Source organism: Chrysochloris asiatica, unplaced genomic scaffold (genome assembly GCF_000296735.1).
Source record: "Chrysochloris asiatica unplaced genomic scaffold, ChrAsi1.0 scaffold00111, whole genome shotgun sequence".
In the NCBI taxonomy this organism is placed as follows: domain Eukaryota; kingdom Metazoa; phylum Chordata; class Mammalia; order Afrosoricida; family Chrysochloridae; genus Chrysochloris; species Chrysochloris asiatica.
In genome coordinates this window covers 579,719-599,873 of record NW_006408629.1, presented here as the reverse complement: position 1 = coordinate 599,873, position 20,155 = coordinate 579,719, and positions in this window count along the sequence as shown.

Genomic DNA, 20,155 nt, shown 5'->3' with positions numbered 1-20,155 from the left:
AGCACTGGACTGTGAACCACAAGGCTGGCAGTTCAAACCCACCAGCTGCTTTGGGCTGCAAACCACAAGGTCAGCAGTTAAATTCCACCAGAGACTCTCTGAAGGAGAACGATGAGGTTTTTTGCTTGCGTAAAGATTTACCACTTTGGAAAACATACTTGAACAGACTTGGTAGCAGCAGGAGCAGCAATCATAACTCTTTCTAAGTTGACACAAATTTGAATAATACCGAGTTCAAAAATAAGCCCCTAGTACAAATAGCATTACTTTTGGAAGCATTTTATGAGTAAAAATAAAAAAGTAAACAAAAAATTGTGAAAGTGACAACAATGATTTTTTAAAAAAATTTTTTCTGCTAGTAAATTTCTTTCTCCACCACTCATCTGTCAGTTTGTCATACTGTGGTGGCCTGTGTGCTGCTGTCATTCTGGAAGCTATGTCACGGTATTTTGAATACCAGCAAGGTCACCATGGTGGGAAGGTTTCAGATGAGCTTCCAGACAAAGACAGACTAGGAAGAAGGACAGACAAACTACTTCCAAATATTTAGTCACTGAAAACCTTATGAATAGCAGTGGAACATTATGAGATATAGTGCCAGAAGATGAGCCCCTCAAGTTAGAAAGCACTCAGAATGTGACTGGGGAGGAGCTGCTTCCTCAAAGAGTTGGCCATGATGACACTAAAGGAGTAAAGCCCTCAGGACCTTCATGTGCTGATGTGGAACAACTCAAACTGTAGACAAAGAGTTATAAACACCCATTAATTATCAGAATGCATGAAGTATATTCTAGGAAAATTAGGAAATATAAAAAATGAAATGACATTTGTGAGCTAAAATGGACTGGTATTGACCAACATAAATCTGACAATCACATGGTTTACTATGCCAAGAATTACAGATTGAAGAGGAATGCTATAGCATTCATCATCACAAAGAACATTCCAACATTGGTTATGAAGTACAATGCTTTCTGTAATAGGATAATATCCATTCTACTAAAAGGAAGAACAGTTAATACCTCTATTATTCAAATGTACTCACCAACCACTAAAGCCAGTGATGATGAAATTGAATTTGATGAACTTTTTAAGCCATATATTAATCAAACATGCAATCAAGATGTATTGATAGTTGTATATCAATTGTTGTTAGGATGGCATAGGAATGGGCCAAACCAATTCCAGGGAAGGCTGTGGAACATATCATCAATCACTCATATGCCAGTCTAGGGTAAAGCTGAAGAAAATTTAACCAAGCCCACAAAGTCAAATTATGAACTTGTGTATATCCTATCTGCATTTAAAGGCTATGTCAAGAACAAATTTGATGCATTAAACACTAATGGACAAAGACCACAGGAATCAAGAAGTGACATTAAGAACAGCACATGTGAAGAAAGCAAAAGGTTATTAGAAAGAAAGAAGAGACCAAAATGGATGTCAGAAGAGACTCTAAAAGTTCTTCTTGAATGTAGAGAAGCTAAGATGACTGGAAGAAACAAAACACCTGAACAGAAATTTTCCAAGGGCAACTGGAGGTGAAAAAGTCAAATATTATAATGAAATGCATAAAGAAAGGAGTCTGAAAACTAAAAGGAAACATACTCTCAGTTTTTCTCAAGCTTGAAGAATTGAATTTTTAAAAAATCAAGATTTTGGTTGTAATACTGAAGAATTTTATGAGCATAATGAATGATGCAGGAAGTATAAAAATATATGGAAGGAATACACAGAGTGACTCTACCAAAAAAATAATTTGATGTTCGGTTATTCAAGAAGTACCATATAATCAAGAACTAATAATATCGAAGGAAGAATTCCAAGCTGCACTGAAGATACTGGTAAAAAAATAAGGCTCCTGGAATTTTTGGAATACAAATGGAAATGCTTCAACAAACAGAGGCAGTGCTGACTCAACTATGCCATGAAATTTGAAACAGAGCCAACCGATTAGAAGAGATTCATATATGGGCCCATTCCGAAGAAAACGTGACCCAATGTTATGCAGAAATCATTCAACATTATTTCATTAATATTATGTGCTAGTAAAATTTTGCTGAAGATATTGCATAAACTGTTGTAGCAGTATATCAATAGGGAGCTGCCAGAAATATTGGGTGGGTTCAGAAGGGGACATGATGCTAGGGACAACATTGCTGAAATCAGATGGATCTTGACTAGTAGCAGAGGGTACCAGAAATAATTTACTTGTGACTTACTGAATATGTAAAGGCATTATATGGCTCATAACAATATATAGATAAATTTCAAAGAATGGTAATATAGAACACTCAATTGTTTCTGTAAGGAACTTGTGCATAGATGAAGAAGCAGCCATTCAAACAGAACAAAATAATAGTGAATGGTTTAAAATTAGAAAACTTTAGTGCCATGTTTGTATCCATTCACCATACGTGTTCCATTTGCATACTGAGCAAATAGTCTGAGAAACTGTATTATCTGAAAAAGAATGTGGCATCAGGATTGGAGGAAGTCTCATTAACAACCTGCTATATATGGAGTCCTGGTGTGGTGCTGTGGGTTAATGCATCAGACTGCAAAGCTGTTTGAACTGCAATCAAGGTCGGCGGTTTAAGCTCACCAGTTGCTCCCTGGAAACCCTATACAGGGTCGCTACCCGTCAAATCAACTCGACGGTTCTTAACAACAACAACAATATGAAGATAAGGAGCTCTGGTAGCGTAGTGGTTACGAATCGGGCTACGAACTGCAAAGTTAGCAGTTCGAAACTACCAGCGGCTCCGCAAGAAAAATGAGGTTTTCTGCTCCCGTAAAGATTTACAGCCTCGGAAACCCTATTCAGGGTCGCTATGGTTCGGAACTGATTTGACAGCACTTAACAACAATATATGCAGATGACACATCCATGCTTGCTGGCAGGAAAGAGGACTTGAAATGTTTCATGATGAAGATAAAAATGATACAAACTTGTTTGTTTGACGTGGACTTGAATAACTAATGAAGTTCAAAGAGGTATGAATTGCTCCTCAATATAAAAAAATGAAAATTCTTACAGTTGAACCAATGAATAATATGATAAATGGAAAAAGATTGACGTTGTCAAAGACTTCATTTTGCTTGGATACACAATCATTGCTCATGGAAGCTACAGTCAAGAAACCAAAGGTCATATTGAATCAGGCAAATCTATTGCAAAATAACTCTTTAAAATAGTAGAGTCAAGAAGTCAGCTTGAGACCCAAACCATGATATTTTCAGTAGTCTTGCATGCATTTGAAGGCTGAACAATGAATAAGGAAGACCACAGAAGAATTCATGTATTAGAATTATGGTGTTGACAAAGAATATTAAAATACCATGGACAGCCCAAAGAACAAACAAATCTCTTTTTGAAGAAGTACACACAGAATGTTCCTTAGAAGTGAGGATGATAACATATTGTCTATTATATTTTGGACAATTTGTCTAGCGGGACCAATCCTTGGGGAAGAGCATCAGATTTAGAAAAATGGAGGGTCAGCAAAAAAGAGAAAGATCCACAATTAGCTGGATTGACACAGTGGTAGCAACATTAGCCTCAAGCATAAAAACAATGGCTAGTATTACACAGAATCAAGTAGTGTTTTGTTTTGTTGTGCTATGAAATGGAACTGAATGGATGGCACCTACCAGCAACAATAATATTGAACAAATGAACTCTGCTCATACCATGGCTAATTGCTCAACCGCCAAATTAAAGGTCAACATTTTAAACCTCCAGTCACCCTGCTGAAAAATATGTGGTCGTCTGCATTCATAAAGATTTATAGCTTAGGAAAGTCTATGGGGATCTACTACTCTATCGCATAGCATCCCTAAGAGTTAAAATCAACATGTTTTCAGGTTTAACGATCAGTTAAAAATTGGCACTACTCATGCACTATATAAAATTATGACCTTTACACATTTCTATGAATCCTACTCCTCAGTTTTCCTTTATAAAATTTTTGTGTGTGTGAACCTGTGTTTTTATTTGCTGTTTCACTCAATGAAACATATAATGTGAAATACAACAACTGAGGAAAGAAAATCAAATCAAACTGAAAAGCAAGTATAAATCTGTACACTTGAGAGGGATTATGTGTCAGATGCAGTGCTGTCTTGGAACATCTTTCATCCTCCATTCCTACTTACAGTGATTTCATTGAGGATGATCCTTTGTGTACCTTGATATTTCAGCTAATATTTAATGATGACCCTTAACAACATCAACAATGGAATGTTTGGAGTCCTGGTGTAGCATTGTAGGTTACGCATTCAACCTCAATGTGGGTTTGAACACCAAGGTGAGCAGTTCAAACTCACCAGCCACTCCTCAAAAACTTTTTAAAGGGTCACTATCAGTCAGAACTGACTATATGGCATTTATCAATAACAGCAATGATGGAATGTTTATCTTAGATGACAATGTAGAAAGATAAACTGTTTCTCTTTCAAATTGGTTCAATCTTACTAAGATGAAATATGTTTAAATGCCATGAATGGAAAGTCTGCAGATACAATGCAAAAGATGTTCACTTGGAAATACATTTTTAAACTTGTACCATTGAACTATGAAAATGCTTTCTGTTGTATGGATTATGGCAAGCTATGGAAACATTGTAAAGAATGAATATTATTATACACTTAATTGTGCTCATGAGGAAACTATACATAGACAAAGAGTCAGTCATTCAAACACATCAAGGGAACACTGAATGGTTTAAAATTAGGAAAGGTGTGTGCCAGGATTGTAATCTTTCACCATACATATTTAATCCATATGCTGAGCATAAACTCCTCGAAGCTGGATTATATGAACAAGAACATGGAATCAGGATTGGAGGAAGACTCATTAACAACCTGCAATATGTAGATTATACAACCTTGCTTGTTGAAAGTGAAGAGGACTTAAAATATTCGCTAATGAAGATCAAAGATCACAGTATGGTATGCACCTCAATGTAACGAAAACAAGAATCCTCACCACAAAGTCAATAAATAGCATCATGATAAATGGAGAAAAGACTGAAGTTGCCAAAGACTTCAATTTACTTGCCTCTCCTATCAACAGCAGTTGAAACAGCTGTCAAGAAATTAAACAACATATATTGCATTAGGCAAATCTATGGCATAAAACCTCTTTAAAGTTTTCAAGAAAAAAGATATCATTTTGAAGACACTATCAACATCACTGGCAACTATAGTCAATAAATCAAATAACGCATTGCATTGGACAAATATGCTGCACAAGATCTCTTTAAGGTTTTGAAAAGGAAAGCCGTCAGTTTAAGGACTAAGGTGTGCCATGATATGTTCAGTAGCTTCCTGTGTATGTTAAAGTTGGAAAGTGAATAAGGAAGACCATATAGGTATTAATGCATTTGAGTTATCGTATTGCAGAAGAATGTTAAAAGTACCGAAGACTGCTAGAAGAACAAACACATTTGTGTTGGAATAAGTACAGCTGGAATGCTCTTTAGAGACCAGGATAGCGAGACTTTGTCTCTCATATTTCGAACATATTATGAGAAGGGACCATTCTCTAGAAAAATACATTATGCTTGGTAAAGTGAAAGGTCAGCAAAAAGAGGAAGACCACCAATGAGATAGATTGGCACAATAACAGCAGCAATTTGCTCAATCTTAACAATAACTGTGAGATTGCCACAGACCAGGTAGTGTTCCATGCAGTTGTGCATAAAGTTGCTATGTTGTTGTTGTTCTTGTCAGGTGCCATTGAGTTGGAACCAACTCATAGCAACTCCATGCACAGCAGAATGAAACTATGTTTGATCCTGGGCCAACCTCACTACCGCTACCACACTTGAGTTCATCAATGCTGCCACCTGGCCAATCCATGTCGTTGGGGGTCTTCCTCTTTTTCTCTGACCCTCCATCTTACCAAGCATGATATCCTTCTCCAGTGACTGTTCCCTTCTGACAATATGTCCAAAGTATGAGAGACGAAGTTTAGCCATCTTGGCCTCCACGGAGCACTCTGGCTGCACTTCATCCAAAACAGATTTTTGGTTCTTTTGGCAGCCCAAGGCACTTTTAGTATTCTCCTCCAACACCACAATTCACAGGCATCAATTCATCTATGATGGTCCTTATTCACTGTCCATCTTTCGCATCTATATGAGGTTATTGAAAATACCATGGCTTGGGTCAGGCACACCTTAGTCCTCAAGCTGGCATCTTTGCTCTTCAACACTTTAAAAAGTTCCTGTGCAGCAGATTTTCCTAATGCAATACGTTGTCTGATCTCTTGACTGCTGCTTCCACGAGTGTTGATAGTTGATCCAAGGTGGATGAAGGCCTTGACAACTTCAATCTTTTCTCCATTGATAAAAATGTTGTTTATTGGCCGAGTAGTGAGGATTTTTGTTTTCTTGACATTGAGATATAATCCATACCAAAGGCTGTGCTCTTTGATCTTCATCAGTGAATGTTTTAAGTCCTCTTCACTTTCAGCAAGCAAGGTTGTATCATCTGCATATCGCAGTTGCTATGAGTTAGAACCAACTCAACGACACCTAAAAATAAAACAATATCATTGGACTAAAAGTGAAAATTCAGCCGTACACCATTTTTTTTGTTGTTCCTTTGCATATTTTTTTGCTCATGAGGATTTATTGCAGAGAAAAGCATCTTTACTTTTACTGCTACTGTCATATGAATTACATACGCAAATATATCTTTCATTTTACTACATTATATTGCTTTTTTTAGAAGTGCTTTTTAAAACATTGTATTATGGCTTGAAAGTGCATAATAACTATGTTAAACAACTTTATTTTGCTAAGAAATGGTGCATTTTGCAACTGTTATCTACTCAAATCATTTTGCATTTAAGGTGAGTTAAACAGACAGTCTCCTTCAGATGAACTTTCTGGTGGTAAACTTTGAAATTGATAGATTAAAACTGATTTGGGGTTGTCATAATATTGAGTAGCTATTACATAAAATATGCATACATTTTTACAGATTGCAGATATTTTACATGGCAGGTATGTTGCTTCTGGTTTACATAGCAGTATACTAACTGCTGGTGAAATTAATTGCATCACAATCTATCTTCCTAGGCAGGTGCAAATGACTTTTCACACATCAATAACTAGTTTACAATGATGTCCCTTCAGTACCTAGTTTTGTCATTGATTTTGTATTTTGTGCAGAATAATCCCCATTTTTTTTTTTTTTTTTAGTCAGTTTAAAAATTAACCTAACATTACGGGATTGAGGAGAGTTTATTAAAATAGGGCGCCTAGTCAATTATGAAAACTATCTGCTAATTACTCCATATGGTAATAAGGATTTCAAGGTTGTAACTTTCATCTTGAATGGATATGAACATTCACAGACTCTGGTATGTAAATGAATCCATGTGAAAAATCTTCCTGAAGTTGCTGCTTTTATTATGTGGATAGTTGAATGATTTGGAAGGTATTCTATTGTGAACATTAAATTAATTGAACAACTCCTGGTTGCTGAACTAGCCTTTAGCAAAGGCTTTTGATTCCATGATTACCAACAACATCATCATTACTATTCATATAATACTTTAAATTTGTATAATGCTTAACAATCTATAAAGCACTTTTATATATAAAATAATGTTTCTCAGATTTTAGCACCTTTTACATGAATTTCAAACACATATGTATACTTGAGCCCTGGTGTGGCACAATGTTGGATAAACACTGGACTGCTAACCACAAGGTGGGCAGTTCACATGAACCAGCTGCTCCTTGGAAACCAATACATGGTCGTTATGAGTCAAAAGTGACTCAATGACACTTAATAACAATATATGTATAATATATATAGTATATATTTGTGTGTATATATATATATATGTATATATATGTATATATATATATATACAAACACACATGCAGATACAAGAGCTAATAGCATATATACATACAGATGCAAGAGCTAATAGCATAGCAGATTACGAACTAGGTTGTTAACTACAAGCTCAGTAGTTTAAATTTACTTGTTGCTCCAAGGAAGAAACCGATCATCCAGGTGCATTTGGGTAGATTTGAACAGCCACACCCTAGATGAACACTTAGTCATTGCACCACTCAAAGACTTCTGGTATGGCACTGTAGGATAAGTACTGGACTGGTGAACCACATGGTTGATAGTTCAAACCCACCAATTGCTCCTGAGAAACCTTAGACAGGATCTATGTTAGTCGGAACTGACTCCATGGTACTTAACAACAACAGTATATATGGGAGGCAGAAAAGAAAGTGAAGTGGGGTTCATAACTTTATATTTTCACTTAAAGTCTCCAAACTAAAAACAATGTATATAATTTATTGAGGCTTTAAAATTACCTAACTCAATGAGTATGATCCAAATTTAATTGAGGATGGAACAGAGAGTGTAATTTTTCCCAACCCACTCCCCAATAAAACTTGAGAATTTGACTTTCTTATTTTTTGTTAATTTACATTTGTTTTATGTTATTTATAATGCATTTGGAAAAGCTGTGACTTTTGACAGTTGAAAATGAACCAAAAGAGAGGAAAGAGGCTGCTACATTTAGAAATATGAATTTAATCCAATGTAAACACAAGTAACACTCAAATTTATATAATTTCATAGTAAAATTTTGCACATTGGAGTTGCTACCTATCAATGAACATCTATATTCATCAGATTTGTCTCTTCAGAAGTTGAATAAGTACATCAATAACAATCTTATCATTTGAATTTAAAACCAATCTATAAATCATGTTGCTTATTTTCTGAAGAAACTGAAGAAATTACCCCCCATAGTACTAACAAGCATTGTACATTACTAACATTTTGCAACATTTGACTTTGTGAGAACTAAGATTTTAGATATTCTGTATAAATCAGTGATTCCATACAACCATCAAATTGATATAAGGGTGATATAGCCAATTCAACATGACTGCCCAACACAATGACAGAACAAATGATGCGTGATTCACAGTCATCATGAAAACTGAAGAACTGATAAGGTAAACTCAACCAAACAAATTAGCATAATTCAAACCAACTTCTTTATCTTACACTTAAAAGACTACCCTGTTTCATTCTATTCAAAGGTTTCTTACGATGATATAAAAGTAAGTCCCACTGCCGTTCCATCTAGTTTAATATCTAGGCACTCTATACAACAGAGTAGAACTGACACACAGGGTTTAAAAGGCTGTGATCTTTGGGAAAGCAGACAGCCACAGATTTCTTTCACAGAGTTGCTGGTGTGTTTGAACAGCTAACCTTTTAGCTAGCAGCCTAGTGTTTTAAGTGCTGTGCATAGTAAAAACCGTTACTGAATTTCTCAATTCTGAACTGTTAAATGAATATCTTGAACTGAATGTGAATATACCTGTTCTTTGGTTCTTAACCTAGAAGCTCTTCAGTAATACTAGATGGCCTTTTAAACAATTGAAACTAATAAGAAACGTCTGGCCTGTGTCTTTATCATCAAATTTGAAAACAGAAATTAGTGACATATAAGCTTCTTATATAATGAATGCTATATTTTTAAAGATTTATTCTAAATCAGAACACATTTTGAAGGTCTAACAAATTTCCTTTTACTTATGGTTTTCTTGTATGACTGTGCAAAATTGAAAATAACCTATAAATAAAAATACAAACAGGGATTAATGTAAATGTACATATATAAATATACATTTCAATTTTGATTCAGCTGTTTTAGCTTAATCCTTAGTAATACTAGGTTTTTCTTATAGATTATAAATTAAGTGCAATAATAGTGCTGGAGAAATAAAAAAGAGGAGGGACCAGAAAGATAGAGTTCAGAGGGAAACCAGTAGGATCTAGAAGATATGTGTTAATTCAAAATTGTGGCATGAGAAGTCTTGGGGTGGGGAATAAAGAAATGGAGATTTTGTGAAAGTAGAGAAACATTGCCTCTAGAGTAAGACAGGAGGAGAAAGAGGCATAAAAATTTAAAGGATGCTAGAAATTTACTCAGATGCCAAAGGGAATCTGTGGAAGAATTATTGGATTCACTGCATGAGAAATTTAAAGTTCAAATGCAGCATCTCTGGGATTATTGACTGATGTGCTAAATGAATAGGCACTGTCTTTGTGTTTTCTCTATAGGCAAACAGACTTATTGTATATTCATAAATAGACATAAACCTATAGACTCTCGCATATAACAGAATAATATTGTTATGATAAATCTATATACAGAATTCTTTTTAATTTTTAACTCATTATATAAAATAGAATTTCTACAGAAGTATTTCAGCTAACAAACTCATTAATACTATTTAAGAAACAAAATGTCTTATTTAGAAGGATATTGTATATATGAGTCACTTACATCATTTGTAGTATAAGTTATCATAAGTATAAAACACTTCAGTTGTAAATGATGGTTTGGTATAAATACGTCTTGTCTTTTACTTATCATATCATATTATTTCTTGTGTTAATTTTTGATACTTGAATATAAAAAGTATGTTTTCAAAACTATAAATGAAAATAACCTTATGTCTGATTATCAGTCTGGATCTATTCCTACCTTTCAAGAATCTACTATCCTAAGCAGATTTTAATGATGCAATTAGTTTTCACTCAGTTTTTGCTGAGAGAAAAAAATCAAGCCAACTAATCCTGGTTTGTAGACACCTAGAAATAACATAGATTTTTTATGTGTAATATCTGTTACTCAGAATTCCCCAAAATGCACCTTGAGAAACTAATATTTTTAGTACATTATTATAAGATAAACGGATAGTAAAACCTCTTAATGAACAATGTAAAAAGCAAAGAACATAGATTTTTTTTCTTTTACCTCCATTTTAAAGTTTCAATTGAACCATAATAATGTTTTCATATTAAAGAAAAATAAATTTACCAAAAAAAAAAAAAAAATGCAACCTACTTTAAACATAAGGAAGTTGAAATTTAATGATTATAGAAATTCCTGTCAATTATAAAATTCAAGTACCCTGGTAGAATTTGTTCTGATTGTTACTAAATTTAAGAAGGTGGGGGAGAGAACCTACATGTGGAAAGACATCAGAGTGGGATATAGGAAGGAGTCTGAAGCTTCTCAATTTACACAGGATTCCCTGCTCCCAGCTATTCCTGTGAACCCAGGCTAGAAGAGCATATCTCTCACCAGGTGTTTTTGAAAATCATCACATATAATGAGAGATATTACTAAGTTTATATTCTTCATATAAATTGTGCAAAAGCAGGGGAAGAAAAAGCAACAGAGAAACAGTGTTCTAAAAGAATGCCTGGTATATAGTAGTTCTTCAATAAACATTTGTTAAAATAGATGAATAGCCTCATTTAACAAACTGAAAAAAGTAAAATAATGAAAATTGCCAATATTATTTCCACTCAATATTTGCAATACTCACTAAGTTTCTGTCATTCTTCTACATAATACAAAATCTCTCAATTGATCAAGGAAAAAATTAATTTGAGGAGACAAAATCTTAAACTACTATTTTAAAAAGTTAGAGAACTCCCATTCTATCAAGTGTAATGGAATGAATTGAAAATGATTCACTTTCTTTTTTTGAGAGATGAAAATTTATGGCAAATTATTAAATATAAACTAGTTTAGGGATTAAAAAATACTCCATAAAGAAATAATTTCATGTTGTTAGTTTTAATGAGAAGGGTCAAAGTCACATTAATGGAAGGAGTAGGACATCTTTATAAAAACCAAATTAAGTTACTAGTATGTTAAGTGTGCTTGTGTGTAAGTGATTCTTGCAGAAATTTACCCGGTTAACTGTTCCCTCTGTATTTCTTGACATAATCATAGTTCATAAAAATCAGGCAAAAATAAAACATGTGACTGCTTTTAGGATAAAGAGCTCACAATATACACAGGCATCTTTCTGAAGTAAGACGGCGCAGGCACAACCAAAGTTTAGAGATTAGAGACTTTTAGAAGAAAATAATCTGTGCATATATGTATATAAGTATGGGTGTGTGGAGAAGCAGTATAGAGGGTTAGGGAGAATTCTGAGGAAGAATAGTGATGATCTGGAGAGGAAAATTGCACGGGGAAGTTTTAAGGCTATGAGCCCTAATGCTTTATTTGGTACAAGAGCATGATTTAGGGCAGGGAACAAATTCTGGTCTTCTAGTTTATGTTATTTTGCCATATATACCTACCAAGGTTCAATCTTAGTTTGATCTGAAGAAAAGACTTTAGAAATAGATGATATCCTCTTTCTGACCATTTTGAATAGTACCCCTTCCCTACCATGCATCCTGCTGATTTTAAATAAAGGAACATATCCACATTTACTAGAGGTGTCTTCTAGAAATCCACAGAAGAAAGAAAATTCCATGCTATTCACAGTGAAAGAAAGATGAAGAAGGCTTCAGAAAATCCCTAGTCTCTGTCAGCTGTTGATATGATTCAGATGAAGGATAAAAAAAAAAAAAAAAAAAAGAGCCATAGCTTTGGTCTTCCAGGTGGTTACTTATATTCCCAGAAGAGCTTGTTAGCACAAAAGTTCTGAGTTGTCAATTGGAGGACAATGTGAGTGAGAAAAGTATACTCTTCTTCCTCCACTTCTTTTCTCTCTGTCTACCACTCCACCTCACCTCATTAAACTAGTCCATCAGGGATTAAGATGCTTCGTAGCAGTTCCTAGCTACAGACCACCTACCAACTCTTTCTCATGTACCCAAGTGAATTGATAAAAGAATATGGGTTTTCTGTATGGAAATTATATAGATAGACAGGGTTTCTTGCCGAAACTAAGAAATATGTCAAATAAAAGCTAACACAATATCATTTTTAATACATGCATAGGGATAGAAGTAAAAATAAAGCATATGAAGTTAAACAAATATATTCTTTTAAAGTTCAAAGAACTACAAATTCTATTAACAAGTGACGTTTTTACAGATTACTATACTAGAAACATAAGAATAAAGATTGAGCTACTAGGAAATTCTTTTTCCTGTAATATATTAGCAGTAATAATGTAAGTAAAAGTTCATTGGAAACCATGTGAAAAGGTATTTTGACTTACACATTAATTATTTCATATTTTGATTCCCCAAAGTATATAATTTTAATCTTTTTTTGGTTTGTTTTCACTTCATACTCATGGCCAGTACTTAATAGCTCAACTATGCATTTGAGTTATGGTATAGGAGAAAAATATTAAAAGTACCATAGACTGCCAAAGAACAAACAAATCTGTGTTGGAAGATGCCAGAATGCTGCTTAGAACCCAGGATGGGGAGACTTCTCATAATTTGGACATGTTATCAAGAGGAACCATTCATTGCTTGGCAAAGTAGAGAGTCAGTGAAAAAGAGGGAGATAGCCAACAAGATGGATCAACACAGTAGCAGCAGCAGTGGGCTCAAGTGTAACAATAGTTGAAAGGCTGGCACAGGACTGTGCAGTGTTTCATTCTGTTTGAAACATGGTTTGAAACAGACTCAATGGCACCTAACAATGACATACATTCTATATCAAATGTTCTCATAACCCTAAGCAAGAGGTACAATGTTTTAGCATTTGTCTGCTAACTGAAGGGCATTGAGAAGCCATCATCTATTCAACAGGAGAGAAGATCTGGAAATCTGCTCCCATAAAGATTACAGTCTTGAAAACCCTATGAAATGATTCAACTCTGTTGTATAGGTCACTATGAGTTAGAATCAACTTGACAGCACAAAACAAGAGAAACTTGGAGATATAAAGTAGTTGCACACTTGAATCTGTTATGGAATTGAATGCTATTTTAAGTGAGTCAGTAAAAAAATAGATAAATCCCAGTTCCTTACTGCATTCATTTCCTAGGTCTACCATAAAGAAAAACTACCACAACATGAGTGTATTAAAATAACAAAAATTGATTTTCTCACATTTTTGGAAGTTAGACATTCAAAAGGTATTGACAGGACCATGTTCTCTCAGGAAGCTTTAAGAGTTCTTTCTTTTCATCTTCTAATGCTGGTGCAAGGTCAGTTTCAACCGCAAGGTGGGTGGTTCAAGTTCACCAAGTGTTCCTTGGAAACTCTATACAGGGTCTCTATGAGTCGGAACTAACTCAATGGCACTTAACAACAGCAACCTTCTGGTGGTTCCTAGAAATTTTTGACAGTCCTTGGTCACCAATGCAAGTTATATCTCTGTCTTTATGTGGCCAAACCCTGTGTGTCAGTCTTTGCTCTTCTGTTTTTATAGGGTGACCAGTAAAGTTGGTTAAATCCTGAAGTTAGTGGACAAAATTATGTTGTTGTTGTTGTTAGGAATGATCATGCCAGTACTGACTCATAGACACTTTATGCACAACAGAAAGAAACACTGCCCAGTCCCGCATCAGCTCACAATCACTGTTACGCTTGAGAGCACTGCTGCTGCCACTGTGCCAATCAATCCATCTTGTTGAGGGTCTTCCATTTCTTCTCTGACCCTCCGCTTTACCACGCATGATGTCCTTCAGGGACTGATACCTCCTGATAATATGTTCAAAGTATGAGAGACAAAGTCTGGCCATCCACGCTTCTATAGAGCCTTCTGGCTGTACTTCTTTCAACACAGATTTGTTTGCTCTTATGGTAGTCCATTGTGCTTTTAATATTTTTATCCAACATCATAACTCAAATATATCAATCACTCTATGGTCTTCATTATTCAATTTCAACATGCATATGACGCTATTGAAAATACCATGGCTTGGCTCAGGTGTACCTTAGTCCTCAAACTGTCATCTTTGCTCTTGAATACTTTAAGGAAGTCTTGTGCAGCAGATTTGCCTAATGCAATATGTCCTTTGATTTCTTAACTACTTCTTCAAGAAGTGTTGATGACTGATCTAAGAAAAATGAAGTCTTTGTCAACTTCAATCTTTTCTCCAATTACTTGTCATTTATTGTCCAGTGCAGAGGATTTTTAGTTTTTTTTTTTTTACACTGAGGTACAAGGCATACTTAAGGCTATAGTCTCTGATCTCCATCAGCAAGTATTTTAAGTTATTTTCTCTTTCAGGAAGAAAGGTTGCGTCATTTGCATATAGAAGTATGGTAATGATTCTTCCTCCAAACTTGATTCCGCATTCATCTTCATGTAATCCAATTTCTTGGATTATTTTCTCAGCTACAGATTGAATAAATATGGTGAAAGAATACAAACCTGGCACAAATCGTTCCTGATTTTAAACCATTCAGTGTCCCCTTTTTCTGTTTGATGACTGGTCTATGTATACGTTCCTCATGAGTACAATTAAGTGTTCCAGAACACTCATTCTCCACAATGCTGTCCCTAACATGTCATGATCCACACAATCAAAAGCCATTGCAAGGTCAATAAAGCACAGAAAAAACATTTTTCTAGTATTTAGTGCTTTCAGCCAAGATCCATCAGATATCAGCAATGATATTCCTAATTCCATGTTCTCATCTAAATCTAACTTGAACATCTGGAAGTTCCCTGTCAATGTACTGTTGAAGACATTTTTAAATTAATCTAGCAAAATTTTGCCTGTGAAATTAATGATATTGTCAAATGATTTCCACATTTTGTTGGATCACCTTTCTTTAAAATGGGTACAAATATTGATCTATTTCAATTAGTTTTCCATGTCTTGGCATAGAAGAGTGAGTTCTTCTAGTGCGGCATAAATTTGTTGAAATATTTCAGTTTGTATTCCATCAATTTCCAGAGCCTTGTTCTTTGCCAATGCCTTCAGTGTACTTTGTACTTCTTCATTCAGTACCATTGACTCTTGATCTTATGCTACCTCTTAAAATGGCTGAACATTGACCATTGCTTTTTTGTAAAGTGAATCTGAGTATCCCTTCCATATTCTTTTGAATCAATATTTTATTCATAGAATCCTTCAATATTCAAGTTGAGGCTTGAATGTTTTCTTCAGTTCTTTCAGCTTCAGAAATGGTGAGCATGTTGTTCCCTTTTGAGTTTCTAACTCCAGGTATTTGCCTAGGGTAATATCTCATTTACTATAAAATAATATCTTCAAAGACTTTATATCCAAGTGAATCACATTCACAAGTACTAGAGGGCATGACTTCTGCATATATTTTCAGAAGATATAATTCAACACATAGCAAACAATCATTATATATTGTTTAGATGCTGTACTTCATCAGTATCTTCTGAATCCAGCTTGAAACTCTGGAAGTTCTCTGTCAATTGTATGCTTGCAGCCATTTCTATATTACCTTCAGTAAAACTTTACTCACATGGGATATCAAAGAGATTCAGAAGAGGCAGTGGAATGAGGTTTATCATTGCTGATGTCCGATGGATCTTGGCTGAAAGCAGAGAATATCAGAAAGATGTTTACCTGTGCTCTATTGACTATACAAAGGCTTTCAATTGTGTGGATCATTGCAAGCTATGGACAACATTGCGAAGTACGAATATTCCAGAACACCTAATTGTGCTCATGAGGAATCTGTACATGGACCAAGAGGCAATTGTTCGAACAGAACATGGATAAACTGAATGTTTTAAGAAAGGTGTGCGACAAGGTTGTATTCTTTCACCATACTTATTCAACTTGTATACTGAGCAAATAATGCGAGAAGCTGGGTTATATGATGAAAAATGTGGCATCAGGATTGGAGGAAGACTCATTAACAACTTGTGATATGCAGATGATACAACCTTGCTTGCTGAAAGTGAAGAGGACTTAAAATATTCACTGATGAAGATCAAAGAGCACACACAGCCTTCGGTATGGATTAAATCTCAATGTCAAGAAAACAAAAATCCTCATCACTGGAGCAATAAACAACATTCTTATCAACAGAGAAAAGATTGAAGTTGTTAAAGACTTCATTCTTCTTGGATCAACTATCAACATTCACAGAAGCAGCATTCAAGAAATCAAACGACATATTGCATTAGGCAAATCTGCTTAAAAAGGCACAAGACCTTTTCAAAGTGTTAAAGAGCAAAGATGTCAGCTTGAAGACTAAGGTATGCCTGACCTAAGCCATGGTATTTTCAATAACCTCATATGCATGTGAAAGTTGGACAGTAAATAAGGAAGATCATAGAACTGATGCTTTTGAGTTATGGTGTTGAAGGAGAATACTGAAAGTGCCACGGGCTGCCAAAAGAACCAGTAGATCCATTTTGGAAGATATGCAGCTCCTTGGAGGCCAGGATGGCCAAACTTCGTCTCTCATACTTCAGATATACTGTCAGGAGGGACCAGTCTCTGGAGAAGGATCTCATGTTTGGTAAGGTGGAGGGTCAGAGAAAAAGAGGAAAACCCCCAACGAGATGGAATGGCCAAGGGGAATCAGTGGAATCAAGCGTAGCAACAGTAGTGAGGTTGGCCCAGAATAAGGCATTGTTTCGTTCTGCTGTGCATAAGGTCACTATGAATTGGTACCAACTCAATGGCACCTAACAACAACAACAATTTCATCAGTATATGTTTCAGGTTGTGTCCCTGGACCAATAGATAACATCATGAAAAATGGAGAAAAGATTGAAGCAGTGAAATCTTCATTTTGCTTGAATCCACAATCAATGTTCATGGATCTGGTTGTCAAGAAATCAAATGCATTACACAAATCTGCTGCTAAAGAATTCTTTTGTGGGTTCAAGAGCAAAATTATTACTTTTTAGGATTAAAGTGTGCCTGACTCAAGTCACAGTATTTTCAAAAGCCTTATATGCATGTGAAAGTTAGACAGTAACTATGTAAATCTGTAGAAGAATTGACACATTTGAATTATGATATTGAAGAAGAATAGCGACTATTCCATGGACTGCCAGAATAACAAGTAAATCTGTCTCAGAATAAGTAATTCAGACATAAGAATTCTCTTTAGAAGCCAGGATGGCAAGTCTTTGTCTCATGTACCTTAGGAATGTTGTCAGGAGGGACCAGTCTTGAGTGGAGGATGTCATGCTTGAACTAGTAGAGGGTTATTGAAAAAGTGGAAGAACCCCAATGAGATGGATTGACACATTGGCAGCAATAATGTGCTGGACCACAAGGATAATTGTGAGGATGACCCAGGATCAGGCTGTTTTTTGTTATGTTGTGCATAAGGTTAGTATGAGTCAGAATATATATTAATATGATATAAAAATATTGAATGAATTTTAGTAAAGCAAGTCTTACAAATACTGAGCATTAATAAATGGCAAACTTTTGAACAGTAAGGGCAGATTTATTAGAAGAGAGTACAGCTTATGAGAACAGTTTTTTTGTGGCTAGGTACCATCAAGTCAGTACCAACATATTTACGTCATGCACAACACAACAAAGAACTGCCCAGTCCTGCTCCAACCTCACAATCGCTGCCACACTTGAGCCCATTGTCATTGCCACTGTTTCATCCAGCTCATTGAGGATGTTCATCTTCTTCCTTAACTCTCTACTTTACTAATCTTCTCCATGGATTGATCCCTCCTGATAATATGTCCAAAGTATGAGAGACAAAGTCTGGTCATTCTGGTTACTAAGGAAGATTCTGGCTATACTTCTTCCAACACAGATTTGCTTGCTCTTTTGGCAATCCATGATATTATTAATATTCTCCTTCAATACAACAACTCAAATGCACCTATTCTTCTATGGTTTTTAATCATTGTCCAATTTTCATATGCATATATGTTTATTGAAAATACCATGTCTTGGGTCACATGCGCATTAGTCCTAAAACTGGCATCTTTGCTATTGAATGCTTTAAAGCGGTTTTGTACAGCAGATTTGCCTAAGATAATACATTGGTTAATTTCTTGACTGCTGCTTCCATGAGTATAGATGATGGATCCAAGAAAAATGAAGTCTTTGACAACCTTAACCTTTCTCCACTTATCTTGATGTTATTTATTGTTCTAGTGGTGAAGATTTTTATTTTCTTTACTTGAGGTGCAACCCATACTGAACGCTGTGGTTTCTGATTTTCATCAGTGAATATTTTAAGTCCTCTTCACATTCATCAAGCAAAGTTGTATCATATGCATATTCCAGGTTGTTGATTTGTCTTCCTCTAGTTCTAATGCCACGTTCTTTTTCATATAATCCAGCTTCTCAGATTATTTGCTCAGTAATATGGATTGAATAAGTATGGTGAGAGATTATAACCTTCATGAATACCTTTTCTGATTTTAAACCATTCAGTGATTCCTTGTTTTGCTTGAACTACTGCCTATGTAGAAGTTCTTCATGAGCACAATTAAGTATTCTGGAATATTCATCCTCAACAATGTCCTATATAGTTTGTCATAATCCACAGTCAAAAGCTTTGGCATAATAAGTAAAGCACAGGTAAACATCTTCTTGATAGTCTCTGCTTTCAGCCAAGTTCCATCTGACATTAGCAATGAAATCCTGCATACCCCATCCTTATCTGGATCTGGCTTGAACTTCTGACAGTTCCCTGTCAATGTACCGTTGCAGCTGTTTTTTAATTATCTTCAGCCAAATTTTATTTGCATGTGATATTAATGGTATTGTTCAATGATTTCCACATTCCGTTGAGTCGCTGTCTTTGAAATTAGCACGAATATGAATTTCTTCCTATCACCATCAAATCTGTTCTTGAGATGATCCCTCAATTCAGGTGGACTATGTTCAAGGTCATATTTTGACTCTCATGGGTTTATTTTAATTTTATTCAATTTCATCCTGAACTTGCATGTGAGTCATTGATGATCTGTTACACAGTATGCCCCTGGCCATGTTTGCATTGATGATATGACTCTTTTTCATCATCTCTTTCCATAGATGTAGTCAATTTGATTTCTATGTATTCCACCTTGTGTGGTCCATGTGTACAGTCATCTCTTATGTTGTTTTAAAAAGGTATTTGCAATGAGACATCATTCGTCTTGCAAAATTCTATCATGTGACCTCCAGCATCTTTCTGTCTCCAATGCCATATGTTCCCATGACTGACCCTTCCTATTCATTTCTAACCTTTGCGTTCTAATTGCCAGTAATTATTAATGATCAATTCAGACTGAAGAATTTGGTAGAATTCTTCAATTTCATCACCACTGGCTTCAGTGATTGGTATGTAAATAGTTGTATGTACTGTTCTTCCTTGTAGGTATATAGTTATTATCCTATCACAGACAACATTGTACTTCAAGATAGATCTTGAAATGTTCTTTTTGTTGATGAATGTGGTG